Below are 12,948 nucleotides of genomic sequence, written 5' to 3'. Positions count from 1 at the left end.
AATGCCTTAGCTTCCAATAGTACCAGGTTCACAAGCAGTTCAGAAACAGAACATCTGGGATAGCTCAGTTTCTCTGCAGGAGGATGAGGAGAGCTCCCGTCCCACATATGATTCACTCTTCTTCAAGATTTCGCTTGCTTCGCTGCTGCAGCTATCATTTCAGCAGTCTGTAGTAGCCATGCAGTCACCAGTAGCTTTTAGACAGTTGCAGACATTTACCTACTTGTCCTTTTCTTAATCTGCATAAAAATAAATGAATCCTGCAGAGGTTAATTAAGAAGCGTATTAACTTTCCTGCTTGTAGCATAGGTCACTCACAGACTCAAACTTCAGACTGGAAAGAAAGCTGAATCGCAAAAGAAAGCAGCAACAGCTCATCAGCTCAGGAAGGTGCAGGGAGGCAGACTGTTATTTCCCTCGTTGATATTCAGTACCGAAAAAGCAAGCAGGAAGAAGTCCCTAATCTGCTAGCAAAAGAGAAATGAACTCATAATAGTCCTGTGATGCTATTTTTGCACAACCCAATAGCATTTTTGATCCAGTTGTTCTTTTCAATAAACCACATTACAATTACTTTTATTTGGTTTCTTCTGTGCTTCCTCTCCTTCTTCATTACATAATCAAATGTCAGCCTACAGTATACCCTGATTTAAGTGCCTCTACTTGTCCAGAAATAACAAGTTTTTTAAACAATCCTGTTCTTCCGTGAAACAACAATAACCCTTTTCAACCTGTTACTGTTCAGCAATCCAAAAACATGATACACAGATGTGAAAAATCCAACCAATTCCTTTTGAGATTGAAGAAACAAGTCTTGAGAAGTCCTTTTCAGGAGGAATATGACAATCTAATATTGCTTTACTTCTTTACTTATCTGTACTTTTTACAAAAACCCTCAATCTTGCAGACTTTGTGCACTCGTGCATCATCCCTAGCTCTCGTGCCCGCACTTGGGAAACCCTTTCCCTGCCACGTGCAAAGGGCATTCCTCCTCCAACTGATGCCTTGGAAAGGCCAGGCTGCAAAGGAGGGCTCTTCTCTGCCTGGGGGACTCAGGGAGCAGGTCAGAGGGATGCTTTGACCCATGCCTTGGGAAATATTTTGGGGACCAACACAGTAGATCTAGCCATTCTATTTGTCTAGGAGCATCTGTTTCCCTGCCTTAGGAATGAACCTTGCCCATGTCCCTCCTGCCTTCCGAGGTATCAACATGTCTAGGTCTCTTATTGTGAATTCAGAGTGCTAGCCCGAGCATAACTAGATAGATTCCCTAAAATGGGAAGGGAGACACACTTCATGGCAGAGGTGGTTTATTAGCCCATTTGCAAGCCAGATAATCAACAGTCTGACAAGGAGAGGACTGGGTTTACAAGAGCGAAGTTGCCCTTGCACTAAGAGCCATTTCATTCCTCCAGTTTCATCACACCATTTCCATACAGAGATAACTCAGTGAAATGTAGAGACCTGTGATGTGTAAGAGGTCGTAAAAGGTGATCTTGAGGTCCTCCTGGCCACGCACTCTCTGAGTAAGTGGCATCCAAGCAAACACTCAAGGTGAGGGGACAAAGACATCCTGCCAGACTCCAGGGCAAAGTGACACAGCAGTTTTGCCGGGCAAGAATTACATTTGGAAAAAGGATTTTGACATCTAAAGAAATTCACCTCGGGAGAACAAGAGTGCATTTTGTCAGGGAGGAAAGCCATTAGGCGGACTGTGGAGGAATTAAAGGGACTTCCCAAACAGCAAATGTGCTAACCTCTAGAGAAAAACAACCATACATATTGTATGCCTTGGTGTTACTATAATACATTTCATTGACAGACTTTTGTCCTAGTTAATAACGCTTCACTTTCAGAGGCCTCTGGCTTTCTAATTACTGCTGTCATAGCTCCCCAAGGAAACAAAACGGCAGGGCTGAAAGCTAAATCAAACCTGAAGGAGATGCGAGCGAGACCCCGGGGACTGCAACCCAGCCCTGACCGGGGGCGAGAGCGCCGTGGTCCTCCCTCCTCCCCCAGGTCCGTGGGGAGAGGCGGCCGGCCGCGGACACGCTGCAGGAGGCAGGGGCAGAAGGGTCGTGCTTTCCAGCAGTGGTCGTGACAGCGCTGACAGGTTTAGCTTTTCCCTTTTCGCTTTATCTGCACGGTCCGGCCGTTCGAAATGGTACCGCTATGACCACATCTGCGTCTTCGCTGGCACTGCCTGCCCTTCGTGCTCAATTCAGCCTTCCCGTGTCTTCACTCTCTGGCCTTGCGTACCTCTAGTCCCACTTGCCTTGGCTCCTGCTGCACAGAGCCACCTTCTCAGAGCTGATCCGTGTATCTGTGACAACACAGCAACATTTTAATTAATTCTATAGGGGGAGGAAGATGACTGACCTTTGCACTGCCTTTCCTTCTGCTTTTTTTGGTACGGTATTTGGATCTGCTATGTTGAAGGCAGAGTAGGCTGTTGGAAGCAAAAATGGTTTTCTATCATTTCTAACTTCCTGACGCCGCCTGGGATTGTCAGGATCTTGGTTACACCTTGAGGCTGCCCTGGAGTCTAGGATATACAGGAAAAAACATGCTCTTTTACTAGTATGATGATGCTCTAAAGACACCGAATCACAGCATCTTTAGGGTACAGGCTACAACAAGAACTGCCAGGTGCTTTGTTAATTCCGTCAAGCAGTGGCACAGTCTGCCCAGGATGGAAAATCTCCGTCCTTGGGGGTTTTCAAGACCCAGATGGAAAAAGTCCTCAGGGACCTGGTGTCACCTCATGGCTCACCCTGCCATGAGTAGGGGGTTGGACCAGAGACTTCTTAAGCTCCCTTCCAAGGAGAGTTATCCTACAGTCCTACAAATTATGATTTTAGTTGTGCTGAGTTATATTTCAACAATATGTGCATGTGTAACTGTGGGGTCAGAAAACTCCAGAAGAGGAAATACCTGGGAAGAGTAACCTTTTCACCATTTTTTGCTTTGTTAGGGAAAAATTACAGAAAACCACAAAAGGATGAGGATCTATAAAGTGACTTATTCCCACATGGCATTATACAAGAGCGAAAATAAAATGAGTGCAAATAAAGCAACAACAACTTTCTTGACCAATGCAAATTCTTTATTACTCAATTTTATTGATAGAAATAGTAGAGATTCAGCTCTCTTACCATATTCTTTGCTGGACTGGAGAGACGAGCACCTCTTGGGATTATTGCCTCAGCCAAGAGTCAAAATTTATATGACCAGCTGGCCATTTAGAGTATCCATCAATAGGTAACAGCTAATAAAAACAGAGAAAAATCAGAATACTTCTTTCAGGAGCAACAGTGTTTGGGGATATTTATTATTGTTTTCCAGTGATTCTTTATGTCTGGTACATTTTTGTGAAATGTCTTTTTTAAAAATAAAGACTGATCTCCAGATGCTAACGAGTTCTCCTTGTCAAAGTGTAAAGTGCATTTCCATGTTAACTTTTCTCATGTGTCACTCTGTTTTGCAGGCCTCGTTGGCAAGACACAACTGTAATTCTGCAAGTGAGTGAGAGGGGGAATTGTTGTTGGGCCAAGTCCAAAGGCTACTGTTCTGAAGGCATTAAAAATAAAGATAAAATAAATACTTAGCTTTTGGGGACAAGAAAATCACACCTGCTAGTCACATTTTACAAATAGGTCAACTTTGGGGGTGATTAATGGAAGTTATCATCAGATTCAAGGCTTTATTCAACTGTTATTTATTATTTTATTTCTGATTTACTGAAATAGCAGCAGCAGACATGATTAACAGGACAATTGATGCTTAGGAAGGTATCACCTAATGAGGTCATTATGTCAGCATCATTAGCGGTGTCCAGGATAAAGATGGATACATGGAAAGTGGAATTATTTCAGTGGTTAATCCTGCTTGATTCCAGAGGTTAGATTTGACGATCAGAGAAGTCATGTCCCACGGTACCCTCTACAGTAAGTTTTACAGTCTAAGAATATGCTAATGGTTCGTGAAGGATTCTCTGAATGAACACTGAATTTCAAAAAGAGATATGGAAACCAGAGTCTGGAGGCAAAAGCATTGGCCCACAGTCAGCTCTTTTTGCTGACTGGGATGCTTGGTCCTTTTGACTTGTTCCTTTTAACTTGTTCTCAGAGCATGTTCAACTTGCTCCCAGGCTAAACAACAGATGCAGGACTTAGGTGGAAAGTTTACCTGGTTCCAGACTTTTGCTGCAGGTGCCTAAACTGCTCTAGCAAACACAGGTTTTCTTCTTATTTCTGTGCACATTTGTACCTAACTCCAGAGCTGGAGCCCTGCCCTGCTCAGCACTTTAGATGAAGAGCAGAGGAACAGGATGAAGAATGTTCTTGTCCTGATGTACAGGCAACCAGGATTTGCTCTTTACTACACTGGGATTAATGAACATGCCTATCATATTCTGGAGAGTATTTAACTGGCATGCCAACTGAAGCAAGAGCTATCCTCAGCGATAAGAACTACTTAGCAGACAGATATAATGCCTGTGTTGAAGTAAAAGCAAGTAAATCCCACCATAATATGCTCCTGTACATACTGTGAAATCCTTCTCAAGGAAGCAGGGCCTGGGTAACAGAGTTTAAATCCAGTTGAGATGACTGGGACTGCTTTTCAGCTTTCTCTGACTTAGTAACCCAGCACAGGAGTACTGGAGACAAAGTACCAGAAGGGTGCTAGACATGCAAAACACTTCACAGCTGGACTTGAAGGCTGACTCGTACCCATTAAGATGTATTGCCTGACAGCTAATCCTGTAAACTACTGCCTACTGTCATATGAAAAGCCTGCCAGATACTGCTGGTCCTTCTGCTTGCTGAGTCCTCCCTCTCCTTGGACAAGCACAGACTTGTGCAGATTCAGATTCAACTCTCTCCACCTTAACCTGTTCAAAGATTTTATCAGAAAGAAAAATGGGCAGCAAAGCTACTGTTATTGCAGGGCAAGTGTCCTTTCAAAGCCTATGAAATGCACAAAGACGTTTCAATTTTTCCAGCAAAGACTTTTAGCAAGGAGTGGAGATCTGTGACACAAAAACAGGGCCCACCCTGTGCTTGAGACCCTCTGAAATTGTTCAGAGCTTTTCAAATTACAAGGAAGAGCAGAGGGGTTGACGAAGAAGCAGCCTCAGTACCGTGGTCTAGGAGCAAACAAACCACGAGACCTCTGCAGTATGGCATCTGCCTTTCAGTGAGTGTCAGCTCTTCAGTGCTTTGCAGGTAAAAAGAGAGCTGATTCTTCTCTTCTCCAAAATACCATAAATGGTCAACGCAATAGCTGGCCAGGGGATACTTATTTACTCCAGATGAGGATCTTCTGAGTCTCAGAAATCTGAATATCCAAGCCATGCCTCATGACAAGACAGCAACTTGTGCATTCATGCTGAGTTCATGGCAAACCGTGTACAAAAGCTGTACTGAAAGCAATTCGAGGAATACTATCGTAATTGATTATGGTATTTCCACCTGCTGGACCAGCTGCTAGATTTGGAGTCCCTGTGGGTGACATTCATCCCTGTATGAGGGGATGAGCACAAGAGATTATATACTCCAGTCATTTTACTTAAATGAAAAATATTGTGCAAGTAAAATAAAAGCTATGTGCCGCTCCTTCCCAAGGGCCTGGATTTCAGACAGACAGAGACACTGTCTTCGAGGCTGCAGTACTCAGAGGAAGTGTTTACACCGAGTAGCTGGACATGAGCTCTGGAGCTGTGTTTGATGGTAATGCAGCAGTTATCTGTGCACAGAACAAGGTAGAAATCTTGGCAGACCCTTTACCAGCTGTAGGGTTATGTCACACTTCAGTGTAAGCAGCTGCAGTAGCTTTCTGAAAAGCCTGGAGGGTTTAAGAGCTACATTACAGCAACAAAACATACCCAGAAAATGTCAGTGTGACAATTCCCTAGGCTTTCAGCATGAAACCCAGAGACCCCCCTGAGCATACTCTGGAAGCCCAACCATATTTTTTTTTTATAAGCCCTACCATGTGCCTGAAGGTCATCACCACTGAAGTTTCTGACACAGGATGCTCTTCAGGAGTCTTTCGTGGTGTTTTGGGATGCTTCCGCAGCAGATGAAAAGGTTTCTCCAGAAACCTTTGTCCAGAAATTGTCTGTGTACAGTAGAAATTAATGACAAGAAATGACAGCTAAATGGGCAGTGCTTATGAGATGGAAAATACAGGATTACAACTATCGTTGCTGCTCTCAGGTTTTTGTACTCCCCAAACCCAGCCCAACTGCACACGTCTTTTTGCCCATTTCTACTACGTCCGTGCCACCTTCTTTCCCTTGTTCTGCCATTTTACGTGCTCTTTGCAGCACACAACGTGGTATCAACAAGCTCCATTTTGCTCCAGCAAAGGAAGAAAACCTAAGCTTTGACTTTCATCCCTTGCCTTGTGACTTTGCCAGTATTAGATGAGTGCACTGGTTAAAAAATAACCATGATTGGCATTCATGGCAGGAGCAGAACTGATGCAAGATAAATCAATACAAACGCGGGTTAAACCAGCTTCAGTACATCTATCATAGTAATTTACATAAGTTTAAATCAATTTAATTAAACTGACTCACTTTTCTGGTAGAGACAAGGCTTTACAGTGTGCCAAATTTAATCCATTGACTCAATTAAAATAATAAAAAAGGGGTGGCTGGTGACTTTCAAGTTCAAGATGATGAGCGACTGGTAGCGTCATGGAGAAGGAGCCATATGAAGATAGCTGGATGTGCTCTTAAAAGAAGAAAATGAATCAGAATGAAGAAATCTCCCTCACAGTGCCGTGGTGTGTAGTAAGCATGATTATTCTGAACTGCTAACCCTGTGCATTATCAACACCTTGCATCTGGCAGACAGTCACTTCTGAGGAAAGCAAAAAGCTCTGCCTGTCATCGGAGACAGCATAACTGATCACTGCATATTCTTAGCTGGCCACTTATACAAAGTAGAACTTGTGGGTTTAAATCACATTCCCCTTTAAACAACTTGGTTTTAGGGTGAGTCTTGCCCCTGGGGAAGGTGGAATAATACAGCGTGTGAGTTTTACTCAAAAAGTTATATCAGTTTGGGCACCCGGACTGTTAGCTCAGCTCAGATTAGTGGGAGCTTCCAAAGTGGTAGTTAGAGTCTTCTAAACTCTCTAGGCCAGCCTAGACTTTGCTGCCTATCTGCAATACTTCCAAGAAGACCGTCATTTACAAATTTCTGTGTCATGGGATATTTTGGGACACACCAAAATGTCCACAAGAGATCTCTGTCTGAAATGCTCTTGTACCCCACAAATTGTTAGTGTTAGACTCCTGAATTACTGGCCACTACTATTTCAATAGTAGCGTGATACTTTCCTCCACCTTCTTCTACCACGCATTTTTGTTGTGTCCTATTTGCTTCTCTTGTCCTTCTTGGCAACATGCAGTTTAGGGTAAAATGGTTTTGCCTATCATAGCAAACTCACATGTAACTGCTGCCAGCTTGAGTTTTATGTGGTATGCATTTAAAGTTTTACCAAGCTTTTGCCTTGGTTGGTAAAAAAGGGAAAGGTTCCCACTGAGTGTTTTCCATTACCAAGAAATAATCTTCAAACATATTTAGAGCTTTCTTACAGTAATTTGCTGCCCAGCTATAGCAGTCCATCAAAAAGTTAGGGTTTTAGAGCTGACAGAAGACTAACAGCAAGCTACATGGGTGGGCATCGCCCCTTATAGCAAGGAGGTTACTGAGACTTGAATCCATTCCTTCACACCCAGCTGGGCATAAGAAACAATGACTATGAATTTAGAAAGCACCATCTTTTGCACCAGTTTGGATAGCTACGGCACAGGCTCAAACATTAGGGCTCTTGACAATAGCTAAGAAAATACAGCTGGAGTGTGGTTCAGTCCAGCTGGGCTCCAAAAGTTTGGACTGGTAAATTCAACCTCGAATCTGAGTATCTTGCACCGGTAAGCTCAATTTCATTTAAAATTTTGTTTTCAAAGTAGGTAGGGGCTGTTAAAAGCTGAACCCTGATTTTGTGGCTTTATGAGACGAAGTCTTTGGTGGCAGTAACAGCCTGAGGCGTTGATGGCCTCCCCTCCTCTTCCTCATCTCTTCCTACTGCTCCGCTCAAACAAATTGCTGTCTCACATGCACAGCTTTTCCCCACAACGCTCTGAATGTGATGAAGGAATCAACAGAGCTTCTCTAGGGGTGTTTTCAGTAAGTCATTTTTAAGTCAGGCCAGTTCCGCGCTGGGTTTTCATGATGGTCTGGTGCACGAGGGGATCTGGGTGAGCAGCAACAAGTGGGGCGGGAGCGCCTTAGCACTGCTGAGAGAGGTGCTGTTGGAGACTTCGTGTCATGAAACCTGGGCTGAGGAAAGGGCCGCCAAAGGGCTGGGTGCCGTCAGACTCCGAAGGCACAGGGAGAACCCGCTGTCATCCCCCGTCACTTGTGGGTTTCAGCTTTCTGCTCATTCAGTCAGAGCGGCACTGAATTAAATACTCGACTATTAAGGGCGATTGAGTGACCTCATTTGCAGACGTGTAGCTCCTACTGGTGACACATTCAGGGTTAGAAGCCAAATTTCTGGAGTTACTCTCCTAACGCATGGGGCCAGATATGGCTTCTTGCAGAACGACACCCGGCAGAAAGGGGCTTTGTGCCTGCTTCAGGAAAACCCTGCCTGCTGCCTGACGTTCGAGCACAGAGATTATCTCTGCTTCCTCACCTGTAAAAAGATAATTACACTGCCCAACTTTCTAAAGAGGCTTTGTGTCTCCAGATAAAATATACTACAGAGAGGCACTACATGAATTATTCAGGCTAAATTAAATTAATGAAGACTGTGGAAATTCAGTTGCTTTTGTTTCTTTTTTTCTGCGCTAGGTTCAGATCCTGCAGTGGCCTTTGTGGTCTCCAAATATGCTGAAAGCAGAGCACTGCTAGCTCACAGCTCTGCTGAAACTATTTTCTTCATTGTCTGAAAATATATTAATTTAATTATTGACGAGCCCATTTGTGAGAGAGCTATTGAAGCATGACCAGCTCACCACAGTGTTTTCTCTAACCATCGGCTGCCACAGGGAGTGAAGAATTAAAAGTCAATGCAATCTCTGTCAGACAGCAAGATGGATTTATGAGGAATTACAGGCTGGTTTACGAGGAAAAAATGATCACTTGGTCAACAATGTAGGATTATAAGGACAGTTCTTGCACCATCCAGGAAGGACCTAGACAGAACATGTACAATGTCACTCCAGGACGTCTTAAATCCTTCACAACAGTGCTTTTGGGTTAGCTGGGCTACTGTCCCTGCTCTGGGCCTCTCCAAGCAGCCCCTCTCCCTTCCTCTGTCCCCCAGATGCCAGGAGATGCCCCCTGGATGAAATTCTACAATTGTCACCCCAGAATTTGGGATGTGGGGCTGCCCATGCTGGAACACATAAAGATCTCCTGGCAGCCTGCAACAGCAGCTTAACTGAAATAAAAATACGATTTATTTTGCCAAAAAGCTGCACAGCTCCTAGTAGAATGGATTTAAGCGAGGTGCCTTACACATTATTTTTGTACTCATACTTAACTTTCCTTGCTGGAGCTTAGGCAGACCTGGCATTTTTTCCCCAATATGGAGAACTGGAAGCTGTCTATCACGCTTGCAGCCTGGTTCCCCTGATTAATTTTTTTTTTTTAACATATCTTTAGCCTGTCAGCTTTTCCCGTCTCGTATAATCCCCTGCCCTTTCCTGGAATCTCAGAGGTGTTAGGGGCTCCTTTGAAAGCAGGCTCGGCTACCGGAGGAGTCTCCCAGCCTGGCTGGGTAGAGCCAGACGTTGTTATCCTCACTCCTTTGAAGCCACGTACCTGAGCCTGGCTTAACCGGGTCATTATTTTACTTTTCCTTGCTCAGATCTGTAACAAGCCCTTTATTGCTTGCTTTCAATTAACTCCATGAATTCAGGCGAGCAGTGATAGGAAATGTGGGGAGAGGGCAGGAGGAGCTATACAGCATTAATCAAAGGGTCATGTGGGCATTTTCCCGGTTTGCCCCACTTTGTTACTATAAGCTTCAATGTGATCCTGAAAACGGGGATTCTTGCCTAGAGCCTATAACAAACAACCTGTCACCGCTGGGTTTCTGTTTATTTTAATTAACAAAGGGCTCATTTCTGGCTGGCACGCAGCGGAGCGGAAAGGCGAGAGGAGACCAGGTTTGGCCGTGCCACCCCCTTCCTGCTGCTTCAGTGAGGTTGGGCTAAGAACCAGTGCCAGGCAGCCCCCGCCGACCCCCAAACCGTGCCCAGGGCTGTGGACGCAGCTGGGACATGGCCTCTGTCCCGGGAAAGGGCAGGGGGGTTCATAATTCGTTGGGAAGTACCTACCTACCCACCGGCCAAGCCAGCAGGTTTATTTTTCCAGAGGTGGATCTCAGACCCAGACTTGCACTGTGCTGCTGGAAGGGACCGAGCGAGGGAGGGAAGACACGCAGCAGCTGCTCGAGGTGAGGGTTTGGCAGCCGCCAAGAGCATCCACGGCTTCTGCGCATCCACCGGCACGAAGGTGGAGCTGAGTGCAGCCTACCTAAAAGCCGAAGGAGAAGGATGAGGTTCAGGGATGCCCAGCTATCCATTTTCAGTACCTTCTCCCCTTCCTTTTCTGGGTGCAGGTGTGCTTCAGGTTAAAAGCAACCATGGTTTGGAGTAACTTTACCGAACCACTGGAAACAGGCAGACTGCCAGGGGAAGACTGTCTTGTAGAGCCCAGCTCAGGTAGGACGGCTGCCTTTCTCCACGGCAGAGTAACGCGGGGCTGCGACCCCGGGGTGGTGGGAGCACAGGCTGTGCCGTGAAGAGGAGTCGTGCCTTGCCCTGAAAAGGGCTTCACGGCGTCTCCCCACAGAAGATAACTTCTGTGTCCGAGGCCAGGCTGTGGCCTGGCTCACAGCGTTTGATGCCAGCTGCCAGCTACGAGGGTGCACGGGCTGTGGTGCGGCTGTCTGGCTGCTGAATGGCTGCAGGGGACTTTTGTACTCGTGTGCAATTAGAGAGAGTGTGTTTTCATTTGCTCTGGTCCATGGTGGACATCTCTGAACCTGCCCAGCACCTCAGCCACACGTAGCGAACCGGAACGTAAGGCCATTACATTTTTGGAAACACTATGATTTTTTTTTTTTTTTATTTCACAAAAAATAAATGGCAGCCATTAGGAATGTGTCTAGAAAACACATTTGGTATTCCAATTTTTGAAGCAAAATACGAACAAAATGGTGAGCCCGTATGGATGCTCTTGGTGAGCTAAGGGTGGTTTTTACTCTTGTTTCCCATGCAGTAAGCACAACAGAGTATGCGAGTTCCCCACTCTCATTATCTGATCGCCTCCAAAAATAGGTTCCTGCATATTTCATCTACCAGAAAACTTTGAGAGAGAGAAAAGACCTACTTTTCTTTTTTTTTCTGCCAGTTGTGCCTGAAGCCATGCAGCACTCTGAGCAACTACTGAGCGGCTTTCATACTTTTTCCTGCTTCCCAACGAGTCAGCTACCCAGACGTCAGCGCCCTGAGGGCAGCCACGGGCCTGACTGCTCCTGCCCAGCCTCTGCTGGGGCCACGAGCCCCATTTCAGCCCAGCCTGGGGCCGTCAGTCCCTGCCCCGGTGATGCCGAAGCAGTGCTGGTTGTATGTTGGGACCCCTCGGTTGTACGTCACAGCCTTGTCTCTGGTCCTGTCTCCAGCCCCCTCTCCTTCAGGTCCTGACGGGAGCCCCTGGGTGGTCCCTGGCCCTGGTTCATTGCTTTCCATCTCAGGGGCCGTTGATGGATCTTGTTATAGGCGTTGTCTCTGACCACGGTGGGACGGCACCCACCAGTGAGGGCATGGCCTGTGCTGGGGTCACCCTCAGGTCCCAGCTCATCCCCCTTTGGGAACAGCTGTCCGTCACCAAGAAGCAGTGGAAACCAGCTCTGACAATACAAGCGTGGAAAAATGATGGTAACGAACCACCTTCACCTTGTGGTATTTCTGCGTGCAAGCGGTAAGCACCATTACTGGCTCTGCGCTAAGCGACGAGAACACAACTCCTACAGCCTGGGTCATGTGCATTGCGGTGGCTTTGCACGAGAGCAAGAGGGAAGGGATGGAGCTCAGACTCCAAGATGTTCCCGTTACAGAGCCATCTCTGCTCCCCTTGGCCTGTGGTTGCCCTCTGGCTAGCGCAGCCCAGCTGCCAAACGAGCCCAGGTCAGCCAGGCTCACCGAGAGGTTCACGTTTTCTCTGCCCGTTCACCCCTTCTCCTCTGAACTCTCTCCAGTTGATCCCAGCTTTCCTGAGGATGCTTAAAAATAACAGCAATGCCCAGCTGTGGAGCAGGTCTGTCACGAGACGTGACGTACCTCCCGCACAAGGCAGCGCTCGATGGGTGCTGGGGGACGGGGACAAGCCTGTGAAGGTTGGAGTTACCTGCACATGAAGTAAATTGTTTGCATCTCTGTGTGAGCCGATCACAAAATGGACACAAATCTCAGAAACAGCTTGCAGAATACAAATAAGATAGTCATAATGATGACCGATCTTGTGACAAGTCACCTTGTTAATTCTCATTTTTCCCAAGTATAAAAATGCTGACATTTCTATCTTTTCTTTAAAAAATAGTTGCATACCTTATGAACAGGAGAGCTGAAGCCAGACCTCCATACCCTTCTTACGTTTTACTATTCATCAAAATAACATTTGGTAGAAGCAAGACACTGACAGAACACAGATTTTTATAAATATTGCCTAAACTGCACCCCTAACTTTCTCTCCTTTCCTTTATCCTCCTTTCTATTTCTTCCTTACTCTCTTCCTTTCATCATTTTCATTTCCTTCTCTTTTCTTTTATTTCTCAAAATCACTGGTCCTTCTCCTCGTTAATTTAAGCTTCTGAAATAGCTATGAAAAAGCTTTTTTTTCCCAAAGAAAAAAT

Source organism: Buteo buteo, chromosome 15 (genome assembly GCF_964188355.1).
Source record: "Buteo buteo chromosome 15, bButBut1.hap1.1, whole genome shotgun sequence".
NCBI classification, from domain to species: domain Eukaryota; kingdom Metazoa; phylum Chordata; class Aves; order Accipitriformes; family Accipitridae; genus Buteo; species Buteo buteo.
This window is presented reverse-complemented; position numbering follows the sequence as displayed.